Source organism: Lepidochelys kempii, chromosome 3 (assembly GCF_965140285.1).
Source record: "Lepidochelys kempii isolate rLepKem1 chromosome 3, rLepKem1.hap1, whole genome shotgun sequence".
NCBI classification, from domain to species: Eukaryota; Metazoa; Chordata; order Testudines; family Cheloniidae; genus Lepidochelys; species Lepidochelys kempii.
In genome coordinates, this window is record NC_136382.1 from 37,044,333 (window position 1) to 37,070,228 (window position 25,896).

The 25,896-nt window shown below is 45.6% G+C and overlaps 1 long non-coding RNA gene across 2 annotated transcripts in view; it reads left to right on the forward strand.

Moving 5' to 3' along the window:
* Positions 1–10,024: 10,024 nt before the first annotated feature.
* Positions 10,025–25,896, forward strand: part of LOC140908145 (uncharacterized) — a 33,876-nt gene continuing 18,004 nt past the window's right edge. The window contains exons 1-2 of one of the 2 annotated variants that reach the window (XR_012157778.1): positions 10,025–10,175; positions 20,904–21,059. This is a non-coding gene — a long non-coding RNA (uncharacterized LOC140908145). Of the gene's footprint in view, positions 10,176–17,677; positions 17,846–20,903; positions 21,060–25,896 lie in introns of those variants that run through there. The other variant, XR_012157779.1, reaches the window with a different exon arrangement.

Here is a 25,896-nt window from a genome sequence, read left to right on the forward strand (position 1 = left end):
GAAAAACCTGAGAGTCTCTAGGTTAAGTTTAGAAGCGTGAGCAACAAGGGTGATGTCGTGGTGGGAGTCTGCTATAGACCACCAGACCAGGGGGATGAGGTGGACGAGGCTTTCTTCCGGCAACTCGCAGAAGCTACTAGATCGCATGCCCTGGTTCTCATGGGCTACTTCAATCATCCTGATATCTGCTGGGAGAGCAATACAGCGGTGCACAGACAATCCAGGAAGTTTTTGGAAAATGTAGGGCACAATTTCCTGGTGCAAGTGCTGGAGAAACCAACTAGGGGCGGAACTCTTCTTGACCTGCTGCTCACATACCGGGAAGAATTAGTAGGGGAAGCAAAAGTGGATAGGAACCTGGGAGGCAGTGACCATGAGATGGTCGAGTTCAGGATCCTGAGACAAGGAAGAAAGGAAAGCAGCAGAATACGGACCCTGGACTTCAGAAAAGCAGACTTTGACTCCCTCCAGGAACTGATGGGCAGGATCCCATGGGTGAATAACATGAGGGGGAAAGGAGTCCAGGAGAGCTGGCTGTATTTTAAAGAATCCTTATTGTGGTTACAGGGACAAACCATCCCGATGTGTAGAAAGAATAGTAAATATGGCTTAACAGTGAAATCCTTGCTGATCTTAAACACAAAAAAGAGGCTTATAAGAAATGGAAGATTGGACAAATGACCAGGGATGAGTATAAAAATATTGCTCAGGCATGTAGGAGTGAAATCAGGAAGGCTAAATCACACCTGGAGTTGCAGCTAGCGAGAGATGTTAAGAGTAACAAGAAGGGTTTCTTCAGGTATGTTGGCAACAAGAAGAAAGTCAAGGAAAGTGTGGGCCCCTTACTGAATGAGGGAGGCAACCTAGTGACAGAGAATGTGGAAAAAGCTAATGTACTCAATGCTTTTTTTGCCTCTGTCTTCACGAACAAGGTCAGCTCCCAGACTGCTGCACTGGGCAGCACAGCATAGGGAGGAGGTGGCCAGCCCTCTATGAAGAAAGAAGTGGTTCGGGATTATTTAGAAAAGCTGGACAAGTGCACAAGTCCATGGGGCCGGATGCGTTGCATCCAAGAGTGCTAAAGGAATTGGCAGATGTGATTGTAGAGCCATTGGCCATTATCTTTGAAAACTCATGGCAATCAGGGGAAGTCCTGGAAGACTGGAAAAAGGCTAATGTAGTGCCAATCTTTAAAAAAAGGGAAGAAGAAGGATCCTGGGAACTACAGGCCAGTCAGCCTCACCTCGTCCCCGGAAAAATCATGGAGCAGGTCCTCAAGGAATCAATTCTGAAGCACTTAGAGGAGAGGAAAGTGATCGGGAACAGTCAGCATGGATTCACCAAGGGAAAGTCATGCCTGACTAATCTAATTGCCTTCTATGATGAGATTACTGGTTCTGTGGATGAAGGGAAAGCAGTGGACATGTTATTCCTCGACTTTAGCAAAGCTTTTGACACGGTCTCCCACAGTATTCTTGTCAGCAAGTTAAAGAAGTATGGGCTGGATGAATGGACAATAAGGTGGATAGAAAGCTGGCTAGATTGTTGAGCTCAGCAGGTCATGATGAATGGCTCCATGTCTAGTTGGCAGCCGATATCTAGCGGAGTGCCCCAAGGGTCGGTCCTGGGGCCGGTTTTGTTCAATATCTTCATTAATGATCTGGAGGATGGTGTGGATTGCACCCTCAGCAAGTTTGCGGATGACGCTAAACTGGGAGGAGTGGTAGATACACTGGAGGGTAGGGATAGGAAACAGAGGGACCTAGACAAATTGGAGGATTGGGCCAAAAGAAATCTGATGAGGTTCAACAAGGACAAGTGCAGAGTCCTGCACTTAGGACGGAAGAATCCAATGCACCGCTACAGACTAGGGACCGAATGGCTAGGCAGCAGTTCTGCAGAGAAGGACCTAGGGGTGACAGTGGACGAGAAGTGTGCCCTTGTTGCCAAGAAGGCCAATGGCATTTTGGGATGTATAAGTAGGGGCATTGCCAGCAGATCGATGGACATGATCGTTCCCCTCTATTCGACATTGGTGAGGCCTCGTCTGGAGTACTGTGTCCAGTTTTGGGCCCCAGACTACAAGAAGGATGTGGAAAAATTGGAGAGAGTCCAGCGAAGGGCAACAAAAATGATTAGGGGTCTGGAACACATGACTTATGAGGAGAGGCTGAGGGAACTGGGATTGTTTAGACTACAGAAGAGAAGAATGAGGGGGGATTTGATAGCTGCTTTTAACTACCTGAAAGGTGGATCCAAAGAAGATGGATCTAGACTATTATCAGTGATAGCAGATGACAGGACAAGGAGTCTCAAGTTGCAGTGGGGGAGATTTAGGCTGGATATTAGGAAAAACTTTTTCACTAGGAGGGTGGTGAAACACTGGAATGCATTACCTAGGGAGGTGGTGGAATCCCTTTCCTTAGAAGTTTTTAAGACCAGACTTGACTAGCGCTAGCTGGGATGATTTAGTTGGGGATTGGTCCTGCTCTGGGCAGGGGGTTGGACTAGATGACCTCCTGAGGTCCCTTCCAACCCTGATATTCTAAGATTCCATGATAAGGACAACCTAAAAACATGTAATATTGACATTGACACCTGGGAGACACTTGCCCAGGATCGCTTAAAATGGAGTGAAGTCCTATGTGATGGTCCCCTGCATTTTGAACTTACTCGCTGACAAGCTGAAGAGGACAAGAGGCGCAGGAGGAAGGTGAGACTGGCTTCCAGTCATGGTCAACAACCTCCTGCTGAGCCTGAAAACATCTGCCCTCATTGTAATAGAACTTGTGGTTCAAGGATTGGCCTTATTAGCCACCTGAGGACCCATAACTCCCATGGACAACGATCATACTGGTAACAAATGATTGCCCATCATCATTGTAAAGTAGTATTAGGGCCCATTTCAGCCATCATTTCTTTCCTGTCCTGCTTGTTCTGAAATGTATGGTTGATTCTGAAATGTAAGGGTATCCTAGAATCATAGAAATGTAGAGCTGGAAAGGACCTTGAGAAGTCATCTAGTCCAGCCCCCTGAACTGAAGCAGGACCAAGTAAACCTAGATTATCCCTGACAGGTATTTGTCCAACATGTTTTTTAAAAAAAACCCATGATGGGGGTTCTACGTCCTCCCTTGGAAGCCTATTCCAGTGCTTAACTACCCTTATAGACTGACAGTTTTTCCTAATATCTAACCTAAATCTCCCTCATTGCAGATTAAGCCCATTACTTCTTGTCCTACCTTCAGTGGACAGGGAGAACAATTGATCAGTCCTTTTTAGAACACACTTAACATATTTAAGGACTGTTATCAGGTCTCCCCTCAGTCTTCTTTTCTCAAGACTAAAAGTGCACAATTTTTTTTAACTTTTCCTCATAGGTCATGTTTTTCTAAAGCTTTTATTATTTTTGTTGCTTTCCTCAGGACACTCTCCAATTTATCCACACATTGCCTTAAGTGTGACTCCCAAAATTGAACATAGTATTGTAGCTGAGGCCTCACCAGTAGATTGAGTAGAGTGGGACAATTACTCCTTGTGTCTTGCAGACGACACTCCTGTTAATACCCCCATAATTATATTAGGCTTTTGCATAACACTGTTGACTCATATTTAATTTGTGATACACTATAACCCCCAAATCATTCTCAGCAGCACTACTGCCTAGCCAGTTATTCCCCATTTTGTAGTTGTGCATCTGATTTTTCCTTCCTAAGTGAAGTACTTTGCACTTGTCTTTATTAAATTTCATCTTGTTGAATTCAGATCAATTCTCCAGTTTGTCAAGTTCCTTTTGAATTCTAATTCTGCCCTCTAAAGAGCTTGCAACCTCTCTACTCTATTATCCAAGTCACTAATGAAAACATTTAATACTACTGGACCCAGAACTATATATTATATTATTAGAACTCAATGGCTAGTCATTTGACAAGAGGATTTTTTTTATATGGAAAGTAAGGAAAAGCTGAAATAAGGTCAAAGTTACCTTACCAGGTATGCGGAGGGACAGTGTGGGAGGCAGAGGAAAAGAAGAGAGATCAATTAATGTTAATGCATCTTCCTGTAATAGATGCAAATAAAGCTACTCTCCAGATCAGTTTTTAAATCATTTGAAAAGATGTAATCTCATTAAATCAGAGGTATCTCAGAATTACCTATCCCATGATATCTAAGAAGTCCCATTCACGCAACTTTGGGTACAACCGATAGTATCCTAAGGGACCTCAGCCTTTCTACATTTCCAAAGCCTTGTCTCCTTCCTGAACTTTTCTATTGTTACTAAGGGATAGTTTTGGGGAGAATGTCTGAACCTATTTAGGAATGGGCTGATCTCTTCTGGTAAGTAGTCCCATAGCTCAGGTTCCCCTCACTGAGCATAACCTGTAGAAAGTGCTTTATAGTTAGAACTTGAGTCTATCCACTTGTACCATCCTTGTGGAGTGCATTTGTTATGGTGAGTTATGGATAGAGAGGCTGTTTCTAAGAGAGTCAAGTTCTAGCCTGTTAATGACCTTGTAGATAGATCCAATAAGAAGTAAGATATTATTGAAACCCTCGTCCATTGTTACACCATTTAACAGTTAAGTGTGAGGTAGTGCTAAGTTCCCTCTAAACTGTGCGGCCACGCAGCTGCCTATTAAGCCCCGCGCAGAGGCTCAGGGCTACAGTGGGAAGAAGTGTCCCTCCCCCTGGCACGGAGCTGCCACGGTGGTGAGAGGTGTCCCACCCCCGGGCCCAGGTCCGCCAGAACCGCTGCAGCGAGAGAGGGCTGGGGGGAGTTCTCTCTCCCCACTGCAGCCCTGGGGCAGTCTGCACCCCAACCCACTCATCCCTGGTCCCCCCCTGCACCCGAACCCTCTTCTCCAGCCCTAAGCCCCCTTCTGCACCCCAGTCCCTCATCCCCAGCCCCACCCCAGAGCCCACACCCCCAGCCGGAGCCCTCATCCCGCCCCACACCAACCCTTTGCCCCCTCCTGCACCCCTCATCCCTAGCCCCACCCCAGAGCCCTCACGCCCCCCTGCACTCCAACCCTCTGCCCCAGCCCTGAGCCCCCTCCCACACTCCGAACCCCGTGGCCCCACCACCACCACCACATGAATTTTGTTATGTGCACCAATATGAAGGTGCACATACGAAATTCATTCCGCACACGGATGTAAAAAATTAGAGGGCACACTGGTGTAGTAGTCCATGTCCATCCCTCCCCATCAGGTTTGGAGGGAGGACGCTCTGCCTCACTCCATCAACAGTCAAATCACAGGAAATTAGCAGTCTTTAGCCTCGACTACTGAGCAGGGATACAACCATTAACAGTCTACTGCCGCAGCCCTTTGGGTAGGGCAGAGTAACAAGCCATCATTACCCCAGCCTCCTGGCTAGGTAGACAGTAATTATCAGCCTATAGCCCAGGCCCTTTTGGGTGGGGCAGAGTAACAAACAGTCTTTAGCCTAGCCTCCAAACTGAGCAGACCATAAGTGCAGTTTAGGGCTATGACCCTCTGGGTGGGGCAGAGCAGAGAGCAGTCTATAGCCCAAAGCTCCTGACTAGGGAAGACAGCAAACAAGACAGTTAGGGGCTTACAACTTTCTGGCTGGGGCCGGCCACAGGAAAGGCACAGGCCTTCTGGCCTACGGTGAGTAGGCCACCACCCCAGAGGTTGGGTTGGCACTAGGGGGACCCGGGCCCGCCCTGCTCCACTGGGTGCCAGCCCAGGGCCCTAAGAGTGGTAGATGGTCTTGTCACTTGGTCAGCAGAGATCCGACCAAAACACACTGACTCCTCTCTCAGCAATATAACCGGACTCATGTGTGGTTCCCCTGGGCTACTTCCTGCTGCCCTTCCTTGGTGTGGCTCCATAGTCCATGCATCCTCAGTCTCCTCAGGGTAAACCACAGACAGCAGTCTCAGTAACTCCTCACCAAAGTCAGTCTCCACTGGGGGCAGGGTGCTGCACAGCTCAATCTCTGGTCCAGAGTTCTGCAGCAGGGCAAAGATGTCTGCTTCCTTCCCTGGCTTCCACCCAACTGAGCTGGAGTTCACCACCTCTTAGACTTCCTGTTGTGAGCCTGTGAGGTAGCTAATGGCAATGCCTTAAGCAGCCTGATACTTCCAGGGTAGGGGAGAAGGGCTGACTTGGCTTCACCTACCATAGGACATGGGGTAGTCCCTCCTCATTAGGCTCAGAGGGAGGTCTCTCTACATGTGTTTCCCAAACTTGGGATGCCACTTGTTCAGGGAAAGCCCCTGGTGGGCTGGGCCGGTGTGTTTACCTGCCGCGTCCACAGGTTCGGTCGATCACGGCTCCCACTGGCCGCGGTTTCCCGCTGCAGGCCAATGGGGGCTGTGGGAAGCGGCAGCCGGTACGTACTTCCCTTGGCCTGTACCGCTTCCCACAGCCCCCATTGGCCTGCAGCGGCGAACCGCGGCCAGTTGGAGCCGCAATCGGCCGAACCTGTGGATGCGGCAGGTAACCAAACTGGCCTGGCCCGCCAGGGGCTTTTCCTGAACAAGCGGCATCCCAAGTTTGGGAAACCCTGGTTTAACTGATGAAGATGAATAATGCAAACTAGATGTTTTCAATTAGATACTGAACAAAGTAGGCAAAACAGGTGAAAACCTTTTCACAAGAAGTCAATGCAAGTTGCATCAGTGTAAATGAAAGTAGAATTGGTTAAAGCAGTGGTTCTCAAACTTTTTTTTTCATGGACCACTTGAAAATTGCTGAGGGTCTTGGCGGACCACTTAATGATCTTTCCAACTGTTGTTTGTACCGTTAGCTAACTATTGTAAAGTGCTTTGGATAAAAGCATTATATAAAAAAACCTTAATAATTAATGTTTTTTTGTTCTACAAATAAAAGTGCACAACTCATATTTTAATATCAGTAGTCTTACCTTTCTAATGCAATGGATGTGCCCTCTCTCTCTCCCGCCACAGCAGCCCCCGAGCTGGGGCTGGGAAGGAAGGCCGTCTTTCCCCGGCAGCCGCAGCCCTGGATCTGGGGAAAGTCGGCTCTTTCTTTGGCTGCCACAGCCCTTGACGTCCTAAATTCCCCCCACCCCCCTTCTCACCCCACTGCCCCCTCCCACCTACCCCCTATTCCCCCCAAGTCCACCACCTCACCTTACATGTGCATCTTCTCCAGGGTCCAGGCATCTAATTAGTGGAGTCATGCCTGCGGCTGCCTAGGTGCACATCTTAGAGGTAACTATCCATGGACCACCTGAATGGAGCTTGTGCACCACTGGTGGTCTGCAGACCACAGTTTGAGAACCTCTGGTCTAAAGTGTCTTATCCTTAGTTTCTTTCTCAGTATTGTTGTTGTCTGTTTAGCTCTGACAATGTGTGGTCTGTGCTGTACAATATATACATAATAAAGACTAACCTTATCCCAAAGAATTTACAGTTTGAAAGTCAGACACAGATGAAATCTAGAGTTAAGAATAAATTAGGATAGTTATAAAGTTATTTCTTTCAGTTGTCATGCGTCTTCAGGAGAGCTCTGAATGAGTGAGATAGTGGGATAATGGGATATGGAAGACATTCTGTGCATGGGGCAACGTGGAAAATATTCAAAGATAGTAGCAAGAGAAGAAAAATAGTGGGGCATCAAAGTTAGTATCACTGGTGGAAGGTGTATGTTGAAAAGAAATGAGAGTAAGGTCTGACTTATAGGTAGGGATAGAAATACACATGAGGATGAGAAGTTTAACTTGACATAGTACGCCAGGAGAACCAATAGAGGGAAGCATTCGGATGAATGGGTGGGGAAGAAAATGTTAGTTTATTGGATGGGCTAGTGGGGGTAATGTGGGTACTGGGAATACCAGAGCTGAAGAAGTTGATGAAGACTCAAGGATGAGGGTGTAGTTAATCCTTTTAACCATCTGGATTGGGAAGGTCAGATTTTTAATGAGCTCTGAGGGAAGAAATGGAAAATTTGGATACTGATTGTATATGAGAGCTGGACTAGTTGAGATAATGAGCCTATATGACAAGGAGCATGGTGGGTTATCATCAGCAAGGAAGAAGGCGGAGAAAGAATAGTTAGCAGAGAATATAAAATGTTTGGCTTTAGCCATGTTAGGTTATGGTTGTCAGCAAGTTATCCATGACAAAATTTGGAAGAACCAAGCTGATATGTAGGACTGAACACGGGAAATAGAGAGCAGGTGGAGAAACACATTTGCGAGTTACCAGCATAAAGTGACTAGCTGAGTCTTTGAGAGTAGATGAAGGTGCCCATGGAAATGAGTAGGTCAAGGAGAGAACCCTGTCAATAAAATGGGATCAGCAATATTTAGCTACTAAACAACATTTGTAAAGTGTTAGAGCACCTACTTACACATCATTACAGTGATTTGGTGAGGTGGGGAGAATGGAACTTGGAACCTCCTAGCTCCCAGCCCTCTGCTAGATGTTGTTTTTTAAAACCTTTAGGTAGTGTAGTTGGAGATTTTTCCATTAGAGCTGGTGGAGATATTGGTTACTTTTTTCTTTCATTAAAATATACAGGCTTTTTTTATTTAAAAACTTTTTACAAAAAAGTTGGTGTTTATACAATTTTTCATATTTTTGTCATTTTTTGATGGAATCATATGAAAAATGTCAGCGAAAATGTAACCTAGTTGGTTGTCCCAACTTTTTTTTCATCCTATTTGTTATATTTCATTGTCACTGTATAACTTTTGCTGGTATTACCTCTTCTGTCCCAAATCAGAACTCCCATGATCCCGAAATGAATTTCAGATTATACAGATAGTTCATCATTTTATTCATGAACATTCAGACAAACAAAATGTCGTTTGTACAAATGTTCATGTTAGCAACAAATATTGGATTTGTAAACCTGGGAAAACAAAATTTGAGACTGAATTCAACAAATAGCTTCGCTTCAATTCTTCCTGCTCTTTTTGACATACAGTGACTCTTTGTGAATGATGCTCATGTTGTAAAAATGATAAATGTATGAGCTTCCCTACTGTGTAACAGCCAGGATTTGCCTGGTTTGGTTCATGCTAAGAATATCCAAATATAATCATGACATCCTGCGTTTCAAGGGAAAAAAGTAGTTTTTTTCCTCCAGTGAAAGCATCTTAGTTGGCTGTTGTGGAATAGAAAACCAAACAGAAAAAAATCACAAAGTAATTTTGCATATGCTGCTAGATGAGAAACATAATTAGGTAATGATGTTCTGTAGGACAAGAGCTTTCAAGTCACGAGGCATATCCTCCTGGTGAAGCGTGGATATTTGGTAAATGAGACATGATGCAAAGCTAAAAGATCTCTGAAATACATATTCATAGCTTCCTCTCCCTCTTTTCAGGTCCTGTAGAAGTGGCAGAAGCTGCCTGTAGGAGTTCCCTCCTGCTTCCCCATGTCCTGCACTAAGATCAGAAGTGGCAGGAGCTGCCACCTGGAGTCACCACCTCCGCCTCCTTTTCTGCTCTGAAGTCCATGAAGGCCTGCAGCACTAATTGCAGTGGGAGGGCAGCTGTGAGAAGTATAAACATGAAGGTGACAGTGAAGGCAGTAGTGCAAAGAGTGAGAGCCACAGAAATAAAATAGAGAAGGAAATGCTGAAAAGCAGCCAGACACATGAATTTCCGTGTTCTGAATATGAGTCCAACAATCACAGTGTGTGTTGTTTCAGAGTAACAGCCGTGTTAGTCTGTATTCGCAAAAAGAAAAGGAGTACTTGTGGCACCTTAGAGACTAACCAATTTATTTGAGCATAAGCTTTCGTGAGCTACAGCTAAATAAATTGCTCAATCTCTAAGGTGCCACAAGTACTCCTTTTCTTTTAGTGTGTGTTGTTTTACCACATTCAGGCACATGATGTTATGAGACCATGGAATCTGAAGAGACATCTCACCTAAGCACCCACAGTCTGAGAGGAGGGTGAAAGAGATTAGTTTGGCGGGAACAACAAATGAAAAGGCAGGAAAGTTATTTCCTAAAAAGCCATATTAAATAAAAATACACTTAGGGTGTCATGTGCCTTCTCGTTACAGATCATTGAAAACAAAATTGCTCAGATGAACCCCTAATTGCTTCATGCAGCTGTGGGAAATATATGAAATAATGACAGGGAAGATTGGAGCCAACAAGTTGAAAACAACCCCATTATCAAAGGACACTGGCCTTCACAGAATTGATGATCTTGCAGACCATGTAAGGAAATAGTTGTGAATATTAAAGAAAATCTTTTATTTTCATAATAGTTGGAAGTGGTCCTTGGATGCATAAACAGAAGAATCTCACGTAGGAGTAAAGAGGTTATTTTACTTCTATATTTGGTACTGGTATGACCACTGCTGGAATACTGTGTCCAGGTTTGGTGTCCACAATTCAAGAAGGATGTTATCAACTGGAGAAGGTTTAGAGAAGAGTCACAAGAATGAATAACAAATTAGAAAACATGCCTTAGAGTGATAGACTCAAGGAATTCAATTTACTTAGCTTAACAAAGAGAAGGTAAAGAGGTGACTTGATCACAGTTGTAAATACCCACATGGGGAACAAATATTTGATAATGGGCTCTTCAAACTCACAAAGATATAACATGATTCAATGGCTGGAAGTTGAAGCTAGACAAATTCAGACTGGAAATAAGAGGTGTAAATTTTTAACAGAGAGGGTATTTAACCATTGGAAGTCTACCAAGGATTGTGGTGGATTCTCCATCACTGGCAATTTTTAAATCAAGATTGGATGTTTTTCTGAAATATGCTTCAGGAATTATTTTGGAGAAGTTCTATAACCTGTGTTATACAGGAGGTCAGACTAGATGATCTCATTAGTCCCTTCTGGCCTTGGAATCCAGGAATCTATTTAGATACCTAACTTAGCACAGCTGTGTTTCTATGTGTCTTAGATAAAATAAGGGAAGATGGATGAAGAGTTATTTCTTTTGGAAATAAACTGCAACCCAAATGGTTTAAGGCCTGGCACCCCTTGCACAGCAATTGGTGGCCGTGGCCAATGCTGGGAAGGGGACTTGCATATTTAACCTATTATGGAGGTATAAGCACCCAATCTCAATGTGCTCCTTCAGTTTTCCTGTGAAGGCATTCTGCTTGCCTCTGGACTCTGCAGGTTGAATGCCCTTGGTTGTGGCCAGTGATGATGTGCACCTATAAAATCAATACTTACTCCTATAGGCAGTGGCAAATTTTAGCTCCCTGAAGCATAGAGGATATTGTGGTTCTTTCCACCACAATTCTTTCTTTAGGATACCCCTTGCATGGGGCAGCTACATACTGGCCCTTACTAGATTGTGAACTTACTGGAGCAGCCTTCCTGAGTAGGCACCACTATAAATAAATATATAAAATACTATGAGCTGTGTCCTTTTGACACATCCTAGCCCATATATATTTATTTGTCCAGCAGATACAAACACTGATCCCTTCTCTTTCATTACATTATAATTTACATTTAGGCTGCTTTAAAAAAAAAACCCAGAAAACACTTTTAGCATTCTGTAGCTGAGCTGTCTGATGTAATGTGTTAGAGGGTGTAGGTGCCAGTAGAGAGCAGAGAGCTTGAAAAATGATCAGACAGTGCCAAGACCACAGTGCATGTTGTCAGGAGAGCTAACAGTACAATAAATCAACCTGTCTGGTGTCAAGGGTGAGTTCATTTGATGTTTAAAGCCATTTGACCAATCTAATCTGCCCAGGCACATCCTATTCATTTCTAAACTGTTAGTATCCTTATGAGGCTAGAATTACTCTAAAGATATGCTGCCTAACTCTGTGGTTCTCTGGATTTTAAAACAAGGAATCTGGAAGGAAAAAGATGTATGTGGAAAGGTTTTGGGAAGGGCAAGGCTTGGTATCCGTTCTTAGTGAATTTTTTAGTTTTTATTTTTTATTAAAACAGATCAGTTTTGGGTAGAGTTTGAGAAGTGTGAGTGTTCAGAGGGAGTCTTTCCTATGGCTTTAGTATACGGAACTGAGAACGCGTCTTCGATGCTGCTTCGTTTTTTTTGTGGGTAGACAAAAATTTCAAATATCATCCACCCCACTTCTACCATTCTCTGCAAATCCAGACAGAGTGACAACCTCCCCACTTAACTAGCTACAGCCACCCTCCTTATTCTCAATGTCAGGTCACAAGCCCCAGTACTCCCAGCCCCATACAGCTCTGGGCAACAGTGATACTGGGACTGGCTCTGGTTTTCCCCTTCTCAGGTGATTCTTCCCTTGCATGGTGCTCTTCCTGGTTCCCATTCTGGGACGTCCCCTGTTGGATGCTCTGTCCCTCCTGGGCTTTGGGCTGGTTCTTGGCTGCTTTACTATGTGAGGGCCTGCTTGCTGTAGGCCTTCTTGTCTGGAGCTACAGACCCCCCCCACCTCTCCCTTTCTCCATTCTCATCTCCCCGGAACAACCAGCAGTTCCTCTGAAGACAAGGGGCCATGCTCTCTAAACTGCAAGGGGATTACACCCATATATTAGAGAGACAGACAGACGTTTTGAGTAGATATTTTATGGGAGGAGGTGGGATGGGTAAAGCAGAGTGGATTTGGGGTGGAAGACTGAAAGAAGGTCAGGGCTATGGATGGAGAGAGCACCCCCAAACTCAGGAGAAAAGGAGCCAACACAACCCACTACATCCAGAATAACTGATGTTTTCCCCTCTCTGTTTCTAGATTATATGGCATATATGAATCTAGACTGGGGTCGTCAAAGGTGCCAAAGGGAGTTAGGCACACAATTTGAATGGGATTTTGACATCTAAGTCCCTTAAATTCCTTTGAAAATAAATCCCAGCCATTATGTTCAGGTTTTATTGTTTGCTATTTATTTTCGGTGTTGTTTTATTATTTCTGGACTAAAAGAATGAACACTGGCATTAGTGCAAGATGGTTGGGTAAACTATAAGCATGCATCTAGGGCAGCAATTCTCAAACTGTGGGTTGGGACCCCAAAGTGGGTCCTGCGATCCCGTCTTAATGGGGTTGCCAGGGCTAGCATTAGACTTGCTGGCGCCCAGGGCCAAAGCCCGAGCCCCATCACCCGGAGCCAAAGCCCGAGCTCTACCGCCCGGGGCTGAAGCCCAAGCTCCACTACCCATATTTGGCTTTGGCCCCACCACCTAGGGCAGCGAGGCTTGGGTGGGCTCAGGATTCAGTCCCTCTTCTTGGTATTTGAATGCATTACTTAAATCTTACTTTGATCAGTGTTTGAATGCATTACTTAAACCTTAGTGAGCAAAAAGTGACCCTTAGTTCGGCCCTAAAGCAAACTGTTACTGCCAACAGCGGTCAACCAGAAGCCAATAGATTTGAATTTGCATATGTCAAAAACAAGTGGGTTAGAGTACTTGGTGACGGTCCCAATTCCTCCCCCTTGATGTAGGCAAGAGGTCTGATGTTATGGGGAATACATGCCAGGCCAGCTCCTCTCCTAGTACTGTCCACATCACTGGAGCCGCTGGCGACGACAATGGAGAAGAGTGGGACACCCCCACCAAACACTCTTAAGTCTGATTGATGTAAACATTGTGGGTGGTGTGGGCTCCTTTGTTAGGGGGTGCTCTCTCTCTCTCTCCATAGCCCTGATCTTCTTTCAGTCTTCCTCCCATTATAAAACAGCAGAGAAAACAAGCAAAACTCCCCAGGGAGGAGAGAATGGACTCTAGGAAGGAGAGAGCTCCTTTCTTACCTTTCCCCATGCCTTCATCCGCTTCCCTACACATATAAAATCAATACTTATCCCTAGTGCACCGTGCATTACATCTGTCGCACAGCTAGTAATTCTGTCAGTCCCTTCAATGCACAGCACCCAAGTTGCATGCTCCATGCAGTCCTGATTAATTCTCTTATCCTACACACAGCCCCCCAGTTAATTATATATGTTCCATCCGTTTCCCCAAATAACATTGCTGCCCCCAGCACAGAGCCCCCAATAAATTCTATACTCTCTATAGGCAGGTTGCCTAATTAATCTGGTTTCTGACTGTGTTATCCACACAGCCCATCACTAATCCTGCCCCCTGGAACAGCCTGCCCTGTCCCCATCCATACCTATTTCCAGGGTGGGTGCTAGTCCTGCTCCATTCCTGGCGCCTCTCTCTCAGCTCTGCTATGCTGCTTTGCTGCTCACTGTCTCTCCTCTGCTGATGGAGCAGCTCCAGCTGCTCTCCTCCAGATGTTGGGAGGCGAGGATGGGAAAAGGGGACTTTTGTCCTGTCACCCAGCCTGGGAGAAGGCAGCATTAGTGGCCTCTGTATGCCTCTCCCCCAGGAGGTTTGGACAGGATGGGTGGAGGAAAATTAGTGATGGAAACTAAGAGCCAGCAAGGAGCTGCTTCTCTCCAGCTGGCTCTCAGCCTGGTGTTTGTGTAAGTGGGGCAACGGTCCCGCTACTGTGGGGAACTTTCCTGTCTTATACACTACCCTGGAGGACTTGGCTAGTGAAAGGATCTGAGTCCTCACTCCCAGTTCCATTACTCAGGCCTGCCTGACCTCGAGGGCTCCCCTTCCACTCTCCTGTACGGCAGAGTCCTCGTAACCCCAACAAGGCTGGGCCCAGGATTCCTCGGGGGGCTCAACCCCCAACCTTGTCATGATCACTTGGGACAGGGGCTAGGGTCGGGGTTAGATCCCCCACAAGTCTGGCCTGCAAGACCTGTTGGCTGGGGCATCTCCCTGCACTGGGCTGGCTGCCCAGGGTCCCCCCTCACTCTTCCCAGCTGCTCACTGCACCTGGTTCCAGACTGCTCTAGCCCCAGCTCCAGCTCCACCCAGCCTCAGCATTGATGCTGCTCTGCCTCCAGCCCCCAGGGCTGCTTTTTCTGGCCCCTAGGTTTACCAACTTTCTGACTGCAGAAAAATTGAACACCCTTACCCTGCTCCCTGCCCCACTCTCACCTGCCCCACCCCTTCTCTGAGGCCCTTCCCCCACTCACTCCATTTCCCCCCCCCCTCCCTCGCTAGCTCTTAGCAATCCTCACTCATCTTCATCGGGCTGGGGCAAAGGGTGAGGGCTCCAGCTGGGGGAACGGGCTCTGGGGTGGGGCCGGGGATGAGGGAGGGGGCTCAGGACTGGGGCAGGGGGTTGGAGTGTGAGGGGGGCTGAGGGCTGCAGCTGGGGGTGGGGGCTCTGGGGTGATGCTGGGGATGAGGAGTTTGTAGTGTGGGAGGGGGCTCTGGGCTGGGCCACGGGAGGAGGTGCGGGGTGCAGTCTCCAGGCAGCGCTTATCTCAGGAGGCTCCCAGCAGTGGCTGGCATGTCCCTGCGGCCCCTAGAGGGAGGCATGGCTAGGCAGCTCTGCGCGCTTCCCCCCGGCCACAGGTGCCGCCTCTACAGCTCCCGTTGGCCGCGGTTCCTGGCCAATGGGAGCTGCAGAGCCAGCGCTCAGGGGGCAGCGCGCAGAGCCTCCCTGGCTACCTCTGTGCCTTGTGGCCACAGGGACGTACCGGCTGCTTCTGGGAGCCGCACAGAGCCAGGGCAGACAGGGAGCCTGCCTTAGCCTTGCTGCACCGCTGACTGGACTTTTAATGGTCCAGTCAGTGGTGCTGACCGGAGCCACCAGGATCCCTTTTTGACCAGGTGTTCCGCTCAAAAACCGGATGCGTGGCAACCCCACTGGCCCCTCTGGCTCTGGCTGCTGCAGCTCTCCTCCCAGAAAATGTCTGCTCTGTGGGCTGCTTCTGTGGCTCGGCTCCTAGCACTGACCTGCTTCCTGGGCTGCTTTTCTGGCTTTTTGTCTCTCTGGCTGGCGCAGCCCTGCTCCTCAGCTCAGCTCTGGCTCCTGCTCTCTCCTTAGCTTGGTCCTACTGTGTCTGACCCAGGCAATTCCAGCTCACACAGAGGATGGGACCCCCCTGGCCTCCTGACTCTCTCATTAACCTGCCTGCCCTGTCAATCAGGCTGACCTGGAGCATTGGCCTCTCCCCATTGTTCCTGGGGACTGTCAGTCTCAGGGTCCTGATTTCCCATCAACCCTTCCCCTTCCTTTTGGTACTGGGAGGAAGCCAACCAAAACACCCTCACTGAGTTTTAGTAGGGGGCCAACAATCCACTTACATTTGGGGGAAGGCAAAGGAGCCTTGGCTACTGCGAATGTTAAGTGCCAAGTGATCGCTCACCACATGCAACTCCTAAAACTGAATTCCCCTCCCCCAGGAGGTGGGATGACGGTGAAGTCAGCAAATCAGAAGGTATTTCCATGTAGGCTGGGGCCGGGGCGTCCCATAGAAGGGTCAGAAGCCCCATAGTGTATGGGGAAATCACATACACGTGGCAGGTCTGCATGTAGAAATTTAAAATATTTCCATATGTACCATAAGCCTCATATTCAGTAGCTTTATTAATACTCCTGCTTTCCACTGACCCTGGGGAGAACTCTTGGCAAGTCTGCAGTGCTGCCGAATTCTATGCCTCACACATGACAATCATGCATTTGGCAGCTCTGTCCTGCCTGCTCACAGCTCAGCCTGAATATCACATAGCCCAGCTGGCCTGAGAGCAGAAACTGCAGTTCCTCCTGAGGCCTCTCACTGCTGCTCAGTGAAGCTCAGCACTTCAGGGCAGCACTCTGCCTTCCCTCCAGATGCTCCCGGTATTGGATTCAGCTGGGAAAGGAGCAGCAGCATAGTGACTTGGCTGCAGCAGGTGGCAGGTTGGCTGGGAAGAAAGATTATGTAACCTAAATAACAGCCTCAGGCTCCCGCAGCCAGACCCCAGAAAAACCTGAGACCACTGCTTTCCTAACCAGCCCCTCAGAAACCCTATCCAGACCCCTGCCCCCAAGAGAGTAACCATTCCCCAGGTACCTGCCCTCTTGGAGACCAGAGCCCATCTCCCATTCAGCCCCTGACTATCCCAGCACTCCCAGATGTCTCAGCACGCAGCACTTGAACCACTTACTCTAGACACCCCATGACAGCACCCTGCCACCCCCCCCCCCACAGTTACCCAAAAGCACTCAGTGATGTAGACACCCTAGTATGAATGCACATGGTGGCAACCCCAGATAACCTCCAGCATCCCCCCCTCAATCACCTACCCTTCCACCTACTAACCCCTTATCTGGCTTTGCCTCACAGCAGCCAAATTTTAGGCAGCTTTGTGTCCTACTCCCACTTCTGCTTGGCGGGGAGTGTTTAGGTAGTGGCCTTAAGCTGAAGTTTATGCTGTTATGTAAATTAGTTCATTAAATGATTTGCATACAATTTCACACATGGAGCTGCACAAAATTGGCAGTTATGAGAATACTTCTACATTTAATTCCAACTATCATAAGTGTGTTGAAATTAGTAGGAAACATGAGGAGGACTTTACAGAGAAACACTAAACTTAGAAAAGCAATTGAATGAGGTGATGGAATGAATACAGGATGGCTGGCAGTTTCTTTGGAAATCTGGCTTGGTCCAGTAAACAGCAAAGAACTACACAAGGACAAAGCTGTAAAACAATTCAGTGTAATCAGTATCTAAAGGACAGAGTCAAAAGAATGATAGGCCTGACTCATTAGTAGAGTGGGAACTTGATTATTGGGTTGTTGTGTTTTACTTACAGAATTGAAAGCTTCTGTTTTGGAGTGCGTCAGAAGACAAGATATGCATCTGAAGAAATCACATAGTATTGTTTTTTGTTTAATTTCTTCTATTTTTTCCCTCCATTTGTAGTGTCAATGTTTTCTTTTTATATATACACACACACACACGCTTGTGTGCACCAGCCAGATTTTTTTTTCAAGGTGTGGATAAGTCACAACTCCTCTCAGTTGGTTGGCACAACCAGGTCCTGTTAAGAGCTTTACAGATTAAGACCAACACTTTGACATGACTTCTGAAGTTAATGGGGAGCCAGTAGAATGTACAAAGCTCAGGTGCGTTGTGTTCCCATTTATCTTTATGGTTTATGAGGTGCATTGCTGCATACTGCACCAATCTTAGTTGTCTTGAGTCAGTTCTGTACAGTCTCAGGTGGAATGAGTTGTAATAGTCTAATCTGGAGGCACTGAAAGCAAAGATTTGTGATGGTTGGGGTTCTCATCTAAGAGGAGGAATGGAGTTTTCTTGCTAGGCAATGATGTAGGAAGGCATTCCACACTACTGTGGCAAGCTACTTCTCATGGAGTAGTGGTTAGAACACAGGACTGGGTTTGAGGAGGTTCAGAGTGTGTACCAGTGTCTGTCATTGACACATTGTGTAACCAAGTCAATGCTCATCATCTTAATTGCCACATCCTCTGAATGAGGATGATCATGTTTACTCACCTTTATAAACTGCTGTGAGATCTACAAAAGAAAGCAGCATGGTTATGCAAATTATTATTAATAGATTGGGTAAATAGCATCAAAAATGAAAACTAGAAGGAACAAGAGTTCAATCATTTCACACATATATGACCACCTTTGTGTGTGTCAAAAGTGAGATTATCAAAAGTACTCAGCATTAACACTGTAATGAGAGCAGGGCTGAGTGCTTTTGAAAATCCCACTCAAAATAGCCAATATGAAATTATTTAAAGAACAGGCCACTTGGAGAGGGGGCGCTGATGGCTGTGCAGTAATTTTAAAACAGTCTAAAAATACAGTTAAAACAGCATAATATAAAAACGAAATAGTACAAAGACAAACAGTGATGGAAGAGGGCAGTAAGAACTGTGTGCAGGACAAATAAAACATCTTCACTAGTGAGAGCAATTCATTTGGTGCCCTAGATAGCAGGAGACAGATGAGGCCACATTGAATTAATAGGAGAAAGTGGCACTGTCAGTCTGGGGTGGGGGTGGGGATTACAGAGGAAGATGAAGTTTGAAGAAATAAGAGGAAACGGGATGATCCGCTGGTTAAAACACAAGCCTATGCTTTGGGAGCCCTAGGTTTGAGTCCCTGCTCTACCACAGACTTCCTGTGTGACCTTGGGCAAGTCACTTAGGGTAGGATGCGTAACGGGATCTAGGCATAGCAGCACTGAGTGTCATGGTGCTCAGAAAATTCCAGAAGCAACAGTGTAATCCACAAAGCCTAAATTAGTTACCTAGACTCCCTATATAATGAATGAGGAGTGATGGGTATCAATACTATCCACAAAGGGTAACATACTAGGCAGGGAACCACCTAAGTTAGCTAGCTGTGGGAGAGACTGACAACAAGTGTGTGTGTGTGCACTCACCCTGCTCTTGGAGATAGGTGTCTTAAACTGAGACTGGGGCGGGGGTGGGGTGCTATCGCTCCTTGGCAATCCTCAAACAGGAACCTATCGCATGGAATCGGGTGGCTTAGGCATCTAAGCCACATCTTGAGGAACTGAGTCAGGTGCCTGCTTTATTCCATACGAAATAGCTACAGGATTGGTGCCACCCAAAGCATAACTTTTAGCCCAGTGGTTAGAGCACTTGCCTCGGAGGTGGGAAACCCTAGTCGCAGTCCCCTTCCCCCTGCTCCCATGACACTCATTATTTCTCCAAAGTGGAATAGCTTCAACAGGAGAGACTGAGGGAGCTGCACATCAGCATATCCAAGAGTCCAAAGGTAAGAACACTCTGCTGAGAGGAGGGAGACCCCTGCTCAAATCCTTTCTCTCCTCTTTCAGGGAGGGGGGAAATGAACCTGAGTCTCCCTTATCCCAGGAGAATGTTCTAATCCCTGGGCTAAATGTTAAATACGGTGGGCACCACCACCACCTCTTCCTTCAGCTGTATTTTGAATGGGACCCAATCCATTAGGTGCTCCCTGAGCCTGCTGAATTGGGCCCTGCTTGTGACTTAGGTGGGCAAAAGCCTATCTTCCCTGGTTTGTGACTCACTCTGGGGCTTAGGCAGCAGACAGGCATCTGAATGCCTAGAGGGAGACAGCAGTGGACAAGCCAAGAGGCTGAAATGTAGGGGCCTAGAGAAACTTTGCTTTGAAAACTGTAGGCACCAAGTGATTTTAGGTGCCTACAGAGTTCAGCAGGATTGTTGTGGAGCCTAAAATTGGGACTTAGACACTTAAGTCTGGGGTTTATGCTCCTTAGTACTTTTGTGGATCTGGGCCCTGGTCTCTCTATGCTACAGTTCCCAATCTGTACAATGGGGATAATAACACCCTCAAAGGGATGTTGTGAGGATAAATACTTTAAAGATTGGGAAGATATGATGGTGATGGGGGTGCCATGTGACTGCGACAGATAGAAGGAAGACCCACCCCCCCAAAAAGGATAGAATATTGTTTCCCACAGCACGTGAACTGAGACACTTTGGTGTGTGTACTCCTTCCACATAGTGCAAGTTTTGTTATGAAATGTGAGAATTAGCAACCTTCCAACCAGTTAGTCCCACCCAAGAAGCCCATATTTTCAGCTTTTGGGGTCTGATCCAGTGCCCGTTGAAGTCAAAGGAAGAATTGCCATTAATTAAAGCAACTGTTAGATCAGGCCTTTGATTTGTGATAGAGAACACATTGTCATTGAAACCACCAATATGTGAGAGATTTCTTTGTCCTCTGAGGAAAATGCTCTTCTGCCGACTAGCTCATCTCCTACATTCAGTGTTATAGTGATGATTAGATGAGTCTCAGCTACAGTTGTGTCAAATATCAAATATTCACTGTTCAGTTCTACACATAAATAATGGAAAAATATCCCATAGATATATCTTATTCCACCAGTTTATTGTTGATTCTTTTGGTTTATTACTACATGGGTAGTGTATATTCAACCTGACATAGGATCTTATCAGGGGAAGTTAAAATGAGTGTTTGGTTGACCAGATAATCTGAACTATGATTGCATTTGAGCAGGTCTAATATTTCCACTAAACCCAATCTTTCTGTGAATCAATATATTGGTTTTGTTTATATTATTCATTTTTAAATTATTGTAAGTGTTACAGTGATATTGGTTATGTGTTAAGTATTCTTCTTATTACTGGTAATTAGGTAATACATGGTGTTTTATAGATATATAAGAAGTCAGAGTCCTGCACCAAAGACCTTAAAATTAAACCGTGATTCTGCAACATCTTGCATGTGAGCAGGCTGAGATCAGTGAAGCCATGTGTGGTAGGCCATCCACACAGAAGAAGTTGCAGCCACAGTGAAGATGATAAAATTATGGTAAAAGTGGTTTAAAATGCACTAAAAAGCTTCTTTTATTGTCCAAATCAATTTAGCTTCTTGCTGTGTTTGTTTATTGTTTTATTTAAGTATTTTAGTTTAGTTTTTGTCTTTAGTTTGTTTTTAGTTTTCCTAATACATTCATGATCAGGTGCTGAACAGTGGGGAGCATTTGGAAATTATTTGTGGACTGCTAGCCTAGAGGGGTGAGTTTTAACAAGGCATCTGTTATGTTTCTCCAGTGTGTTAACAGCAGGAGGACGCTGTGTGCTTGCATACTGAAGGGTGGAGTAAATCAGAACTGAATTAAATGCCCATGGCAACTATGTGGCTGGGGCACTTGTACTAGCCAATCTAAAGATAAAAGCTTTTTTCTTTCCTTGTTTTTCTTTACCAAATTGTTCAGAAAACCTTCTGTTCAAATGTCCTGTCTTCTTGTGTTATGTGAGGCATCCCAAGTGGTTTCGTTACATATTTATTTATGTGATATAAAAGGAGAGGATGCTTTTCAGCATGATACATTAGCTGGGGAAATGTGAAGAGAAGTTTTCCAAGTCAAAGAAAAAATATGCTTATAGAATCTAAAAATAAAAATGTTTTTAACCTTCCCTGCTCCACCCCCCATGAGCAAAGTCCTCTCTAATCTGGAAGAAAATTTTCTGCCTGTGCAGGACTTTTTTGTGAGTAGTATAAGCAGGGGTGAGCTCTAAATACCCATGGCACCCAAGTGCTTGGTGAACAGCTCATCTTTCTACAGGATATTGGTTTAAAGGGAAATACTTAATAATGCATTTCTAATCACATTTAATATTTTATATTAAAAAAATCAAACATATTTGGAATGGTGCCTGGACAATATTGCTCAATTAGCATAAGTGTCACCAGAAAATGAAGTTGTGAAAATATCCATGGTTGTCTGATGATACAAGGACAGTGTCTGTCAGGCACAAACATTGACTCATTTGAATAAGAATGTCACTTCTAATGGATTTGTCACCTCTCATAAGATCTCTCTAGTGTTGGAAAACTCTGAACTATGCTTATAACTGAGAATCAAATCCTGCAAGCAGTTATGTAGGTGTGGTGGTCTGCTTGAAGCAGCAGTGTCTAACACTGGGTGATGCACAAAGTGCAGGTGTTGAATAAATCTAAAATGAAATATACATATTTTTTGTAATGGGTAAGTTTTCCAGGAAAACAAAAATATAAACAGTTCCCATGGGGTATGTTTCTGGAGAAGGGTTCATTGGATGGTCTTGTAGTGGCAATGCTAAACGTTCTACCTTCCATATCCAAAAGTGATAGACCTGTCTTCTAGATGGGAAAGTAAAAGCTCTCCTATGTCTGAAGATGAGAGTCTGGAAACAGATGATCCTAGGGGCCTTAAAGGCCTATTGAAACAGATGGTATTAGAAAGAAGTAGGTGATAATCATTGCAGTAGTTGGGGAATGATCAATATGATTATGAAGTAAAACGGAAACAGTACTAGTAGCCAGTGAAGTGGCTTAAGAACAACTCTGTATTACCAGAGACAATCCTGGCATTTAGAATAAGGCCCAATGTTCATATTGTGAAAACTAGAGAATGCGAGCATTAATAATATCGAAGATTCCAGGGGAGAAATTAAAAGTCAAGCAAAATAAAAACTAAAATATCAACATTGCGAAAATGCAGTTTCACTCTAAGACTTCTGAGATGATGAAAGGCAAACCTGGTGACAAGATATGTAATAGAATCATAGAATATCAGGGTTGGAAGGGACCTCAGGAGGTCATTTAGTCCAACCCCCTGCTCAAAGCAGGACCAATCCCCAACTAAATCATCCTAGCCAGGGTTTTGTCAAGCCTGACCTTAAAAACCTCAAAGGAAGGAGACCACCTCTCTAGGTAACGCATTCCAGTGTTTCACCACCCTTCTAGTGAAAAAGTTTTTCCTAATATCCAGCCTAACCCACCCCCCCCGACCTCCCTCAACTCTATTTTCATTCCAAGTCTTCTAACTCTGGTAGCTTATATATTATAGTCTTTGGAGAAAGATCCCCCAATTGCAAGGTGATGCATACTTCAGCTATAAAATCATAGAAAGGGATGGCTGGAAGTGAACTCAAGAGGTCATCTAGTCCATCCCCTTGCACTGAGTCAGTATGATAGATAGATTAGATTGCCTAGAAAACAACTACTTAGTAGAAGCAGAAGATTTGCAAAAAACAAATACATATTATCTCAGTTCAGTTTCAAATCATTTGTGACCATCACAGATCATGCTTTGGTAAAACACGTAGACATGGGCAAAACTGCTGCAAGAGACATAAGAACAGCCATACTGGGTTAGATCAAAGGTCCATCTCGCCCAGTATCCTGTCTTACAACAGTGGCCAATGCCAGGTGCTTCAGAGAGAATGAACAGAACAATTAAACATCAAGTGATCCATCCCCTTGTTGCCCATTCCCAGGTTCTGGCAAACAAAGGCTAGGGACACATCCCTGCCCATCCTGGCTAATAGCCATTGATGGACCTATTCTCCATGAACTTATCTAGTTCTTTTTTTAACCTTGTTATAGTCTTGGCCTTCTCAACATCTTCTGGCAAAGAGTTCCACATGTTGACTGAAAAAATACTTCCTTTTGTTTGTTTTAAACCTTTTGCCTATTAATTTCATTTGATGACCCCCCAGTTCTTGTGTTATGAGAAGGAGTAAATAAAACTTCCTTATTGACTTTCTCCTCACCTGTCATGATTTTATAGACTTCAATCATATCCCTCCTTAGTTGTCTCTTTACCAAGCTGAAAAGTCCCAATCTTATTAATCTCTCCCCATACGGCAGCTGTTCCATACCCCAATCATTTTTGTTGCCCAAAACTGTAAAAGACAAATGCATATTGTTTGTGTTCTAATTAAAATTAATATTATGCTGCTAGAGAATTTTGTCCACATCTGCAGCAAACAAAGGGAGAGAATTATAGGATATTATATTCTGGAGAGTAATGGAGCCAGTGAGGAAGAATCTGATCCACAATTGCCCAGTTACAAACTGATAATGCCCTATAAATGGTGAATGACACCAAGCCAGGACAGTTCTTCATAATCTAAGCATTTCCGTCAAATGACTCAGTAATATTCCAAGATCTACTATACAGAAAGCAGCAGAAGGATCTATCAGAAGGAGCCGTGTAATTTAACTTGAATAATCAGCTAGTAATAAATCATTTGTGCCGCTAAGTAAAGCAATCCCACTACTGGTATTCTCCCTGAAGCCAGACTGAAACCTCTCATATAATCCATTCCCAGGCAAAATTGCCTTTAGTTAAAGGACAACCATCTTTTCCAATCTTTCCCTTCCCACTATCCAAAACAGGAGTTTTAGTAAGGGATCAGTTGTAGGATAGAAATCTGCAAGATACAAAGGGGAAAGCTTTGGCTTCTTTCTGCTAACAATGAACAGCTACAGATAATGAACACACTCAGAAAGCAAAGACTCATTAACCATATTAGCTAATGTAGCAAAGCACCAAAAGACTGTCCGTGAGCAGCCATATGGGCCAAGAGTCAAAACAAGAAGTAATGGAGCATGATTGCTTTCCCAACTATGGCCAGATCTACACTTCAAACTTAGGTCAACATAAGCCACATTAAGTCGATCTAGTAATGTGTGTGACTACAATACTGAGTACCTTCTGCTGACCTAAGTGGCCTGTAAAGTCGACTTCTGTACTCCACCTGTGCGAGAGATGTAGCGCTTGATTCGACATCCACGGTTCGACATGGGGATAGTGTAGACACTGCGTTGTGTAATTTGAATGAATTGGCCTCCAGGAGGTGTCCCACAGTCCTCCTCTGTGACCGCTCTGGAGAGCACTTTCAACTCCACTGCAAGTCAGCCAGGTACACAGGGAACAGCCGCTCCCCTGTTAAAGCCTCAGGAACATTTGAATTTTCATTTCCTGTTGATCAGCATGGAGAGCTCACCAGCATAGCTGATCATGGAGATTGAAGATGGCAGACGCGCTCCAGCATGGAGTACACAGGAGATGGTGGATCTAATTGCTGTGTGGGAAGAAGAGTGTGTGCAGGCAGAGCTCTGATCCAGCAGAAGAAACGCTGATATCTATGTCAAGATCATGCCAGGCATGGGGGAGAAGGGCTACACCAGGAACACGCAGCAGTGCCACGTGAAAATAAAGGAGCTTAGGGAAAAATACCAGAAGACAAGGGAGGCCAGCAGTCTTTCTGGTTCTCTTTCACAGATGTGCCGCTTTTATGAGCTGCATGCGATTCTCGGTGGTGACCTAAGTTTCCTCTAAGATGCACAGCAGGCAATCAAGGGCCATGAAGGCAGGGAGAGGCACCTCTCCCCTGGCCCCAGCTCCAGAGCTGCTGAGGTCAGGGAGAAGTGCCTCTCCTTCAGCCCGGGGCCTGGAGTTGCCCTGGTTGGGGAGAGGTGCCTCTCCCCCGGCCCCGGAGTTACCATGGCCAGGCAGGGGCACCTCTCCCCCAGCACCACCCAAGAGCCCACACCCCCAGCTGGAGCCCTGACCCCCTATACAGCAACCTTCTTCCCCAGTCCTGAGCCCCCTCCCACGCCCCAAACCCCTCATCCCCAGCCCCACCTCAGAGCTTGCACCCCCAGCCAGAGCCCTCACCCCCACTCCCCAACACTATGTCCTAGCCCTGATCCCCCTCCCGCACCCCAAACCCTTCATCCCTAGCCTCACCCCCACCACATATTACCTCCATATTGGTGCACATATCAAAATTCATTCCACACGTGGACAAAAAAAATTAGAGGGAACATTGTCGGTGATCCCACTACTGCCCCAAAACATGCCTTGGATACC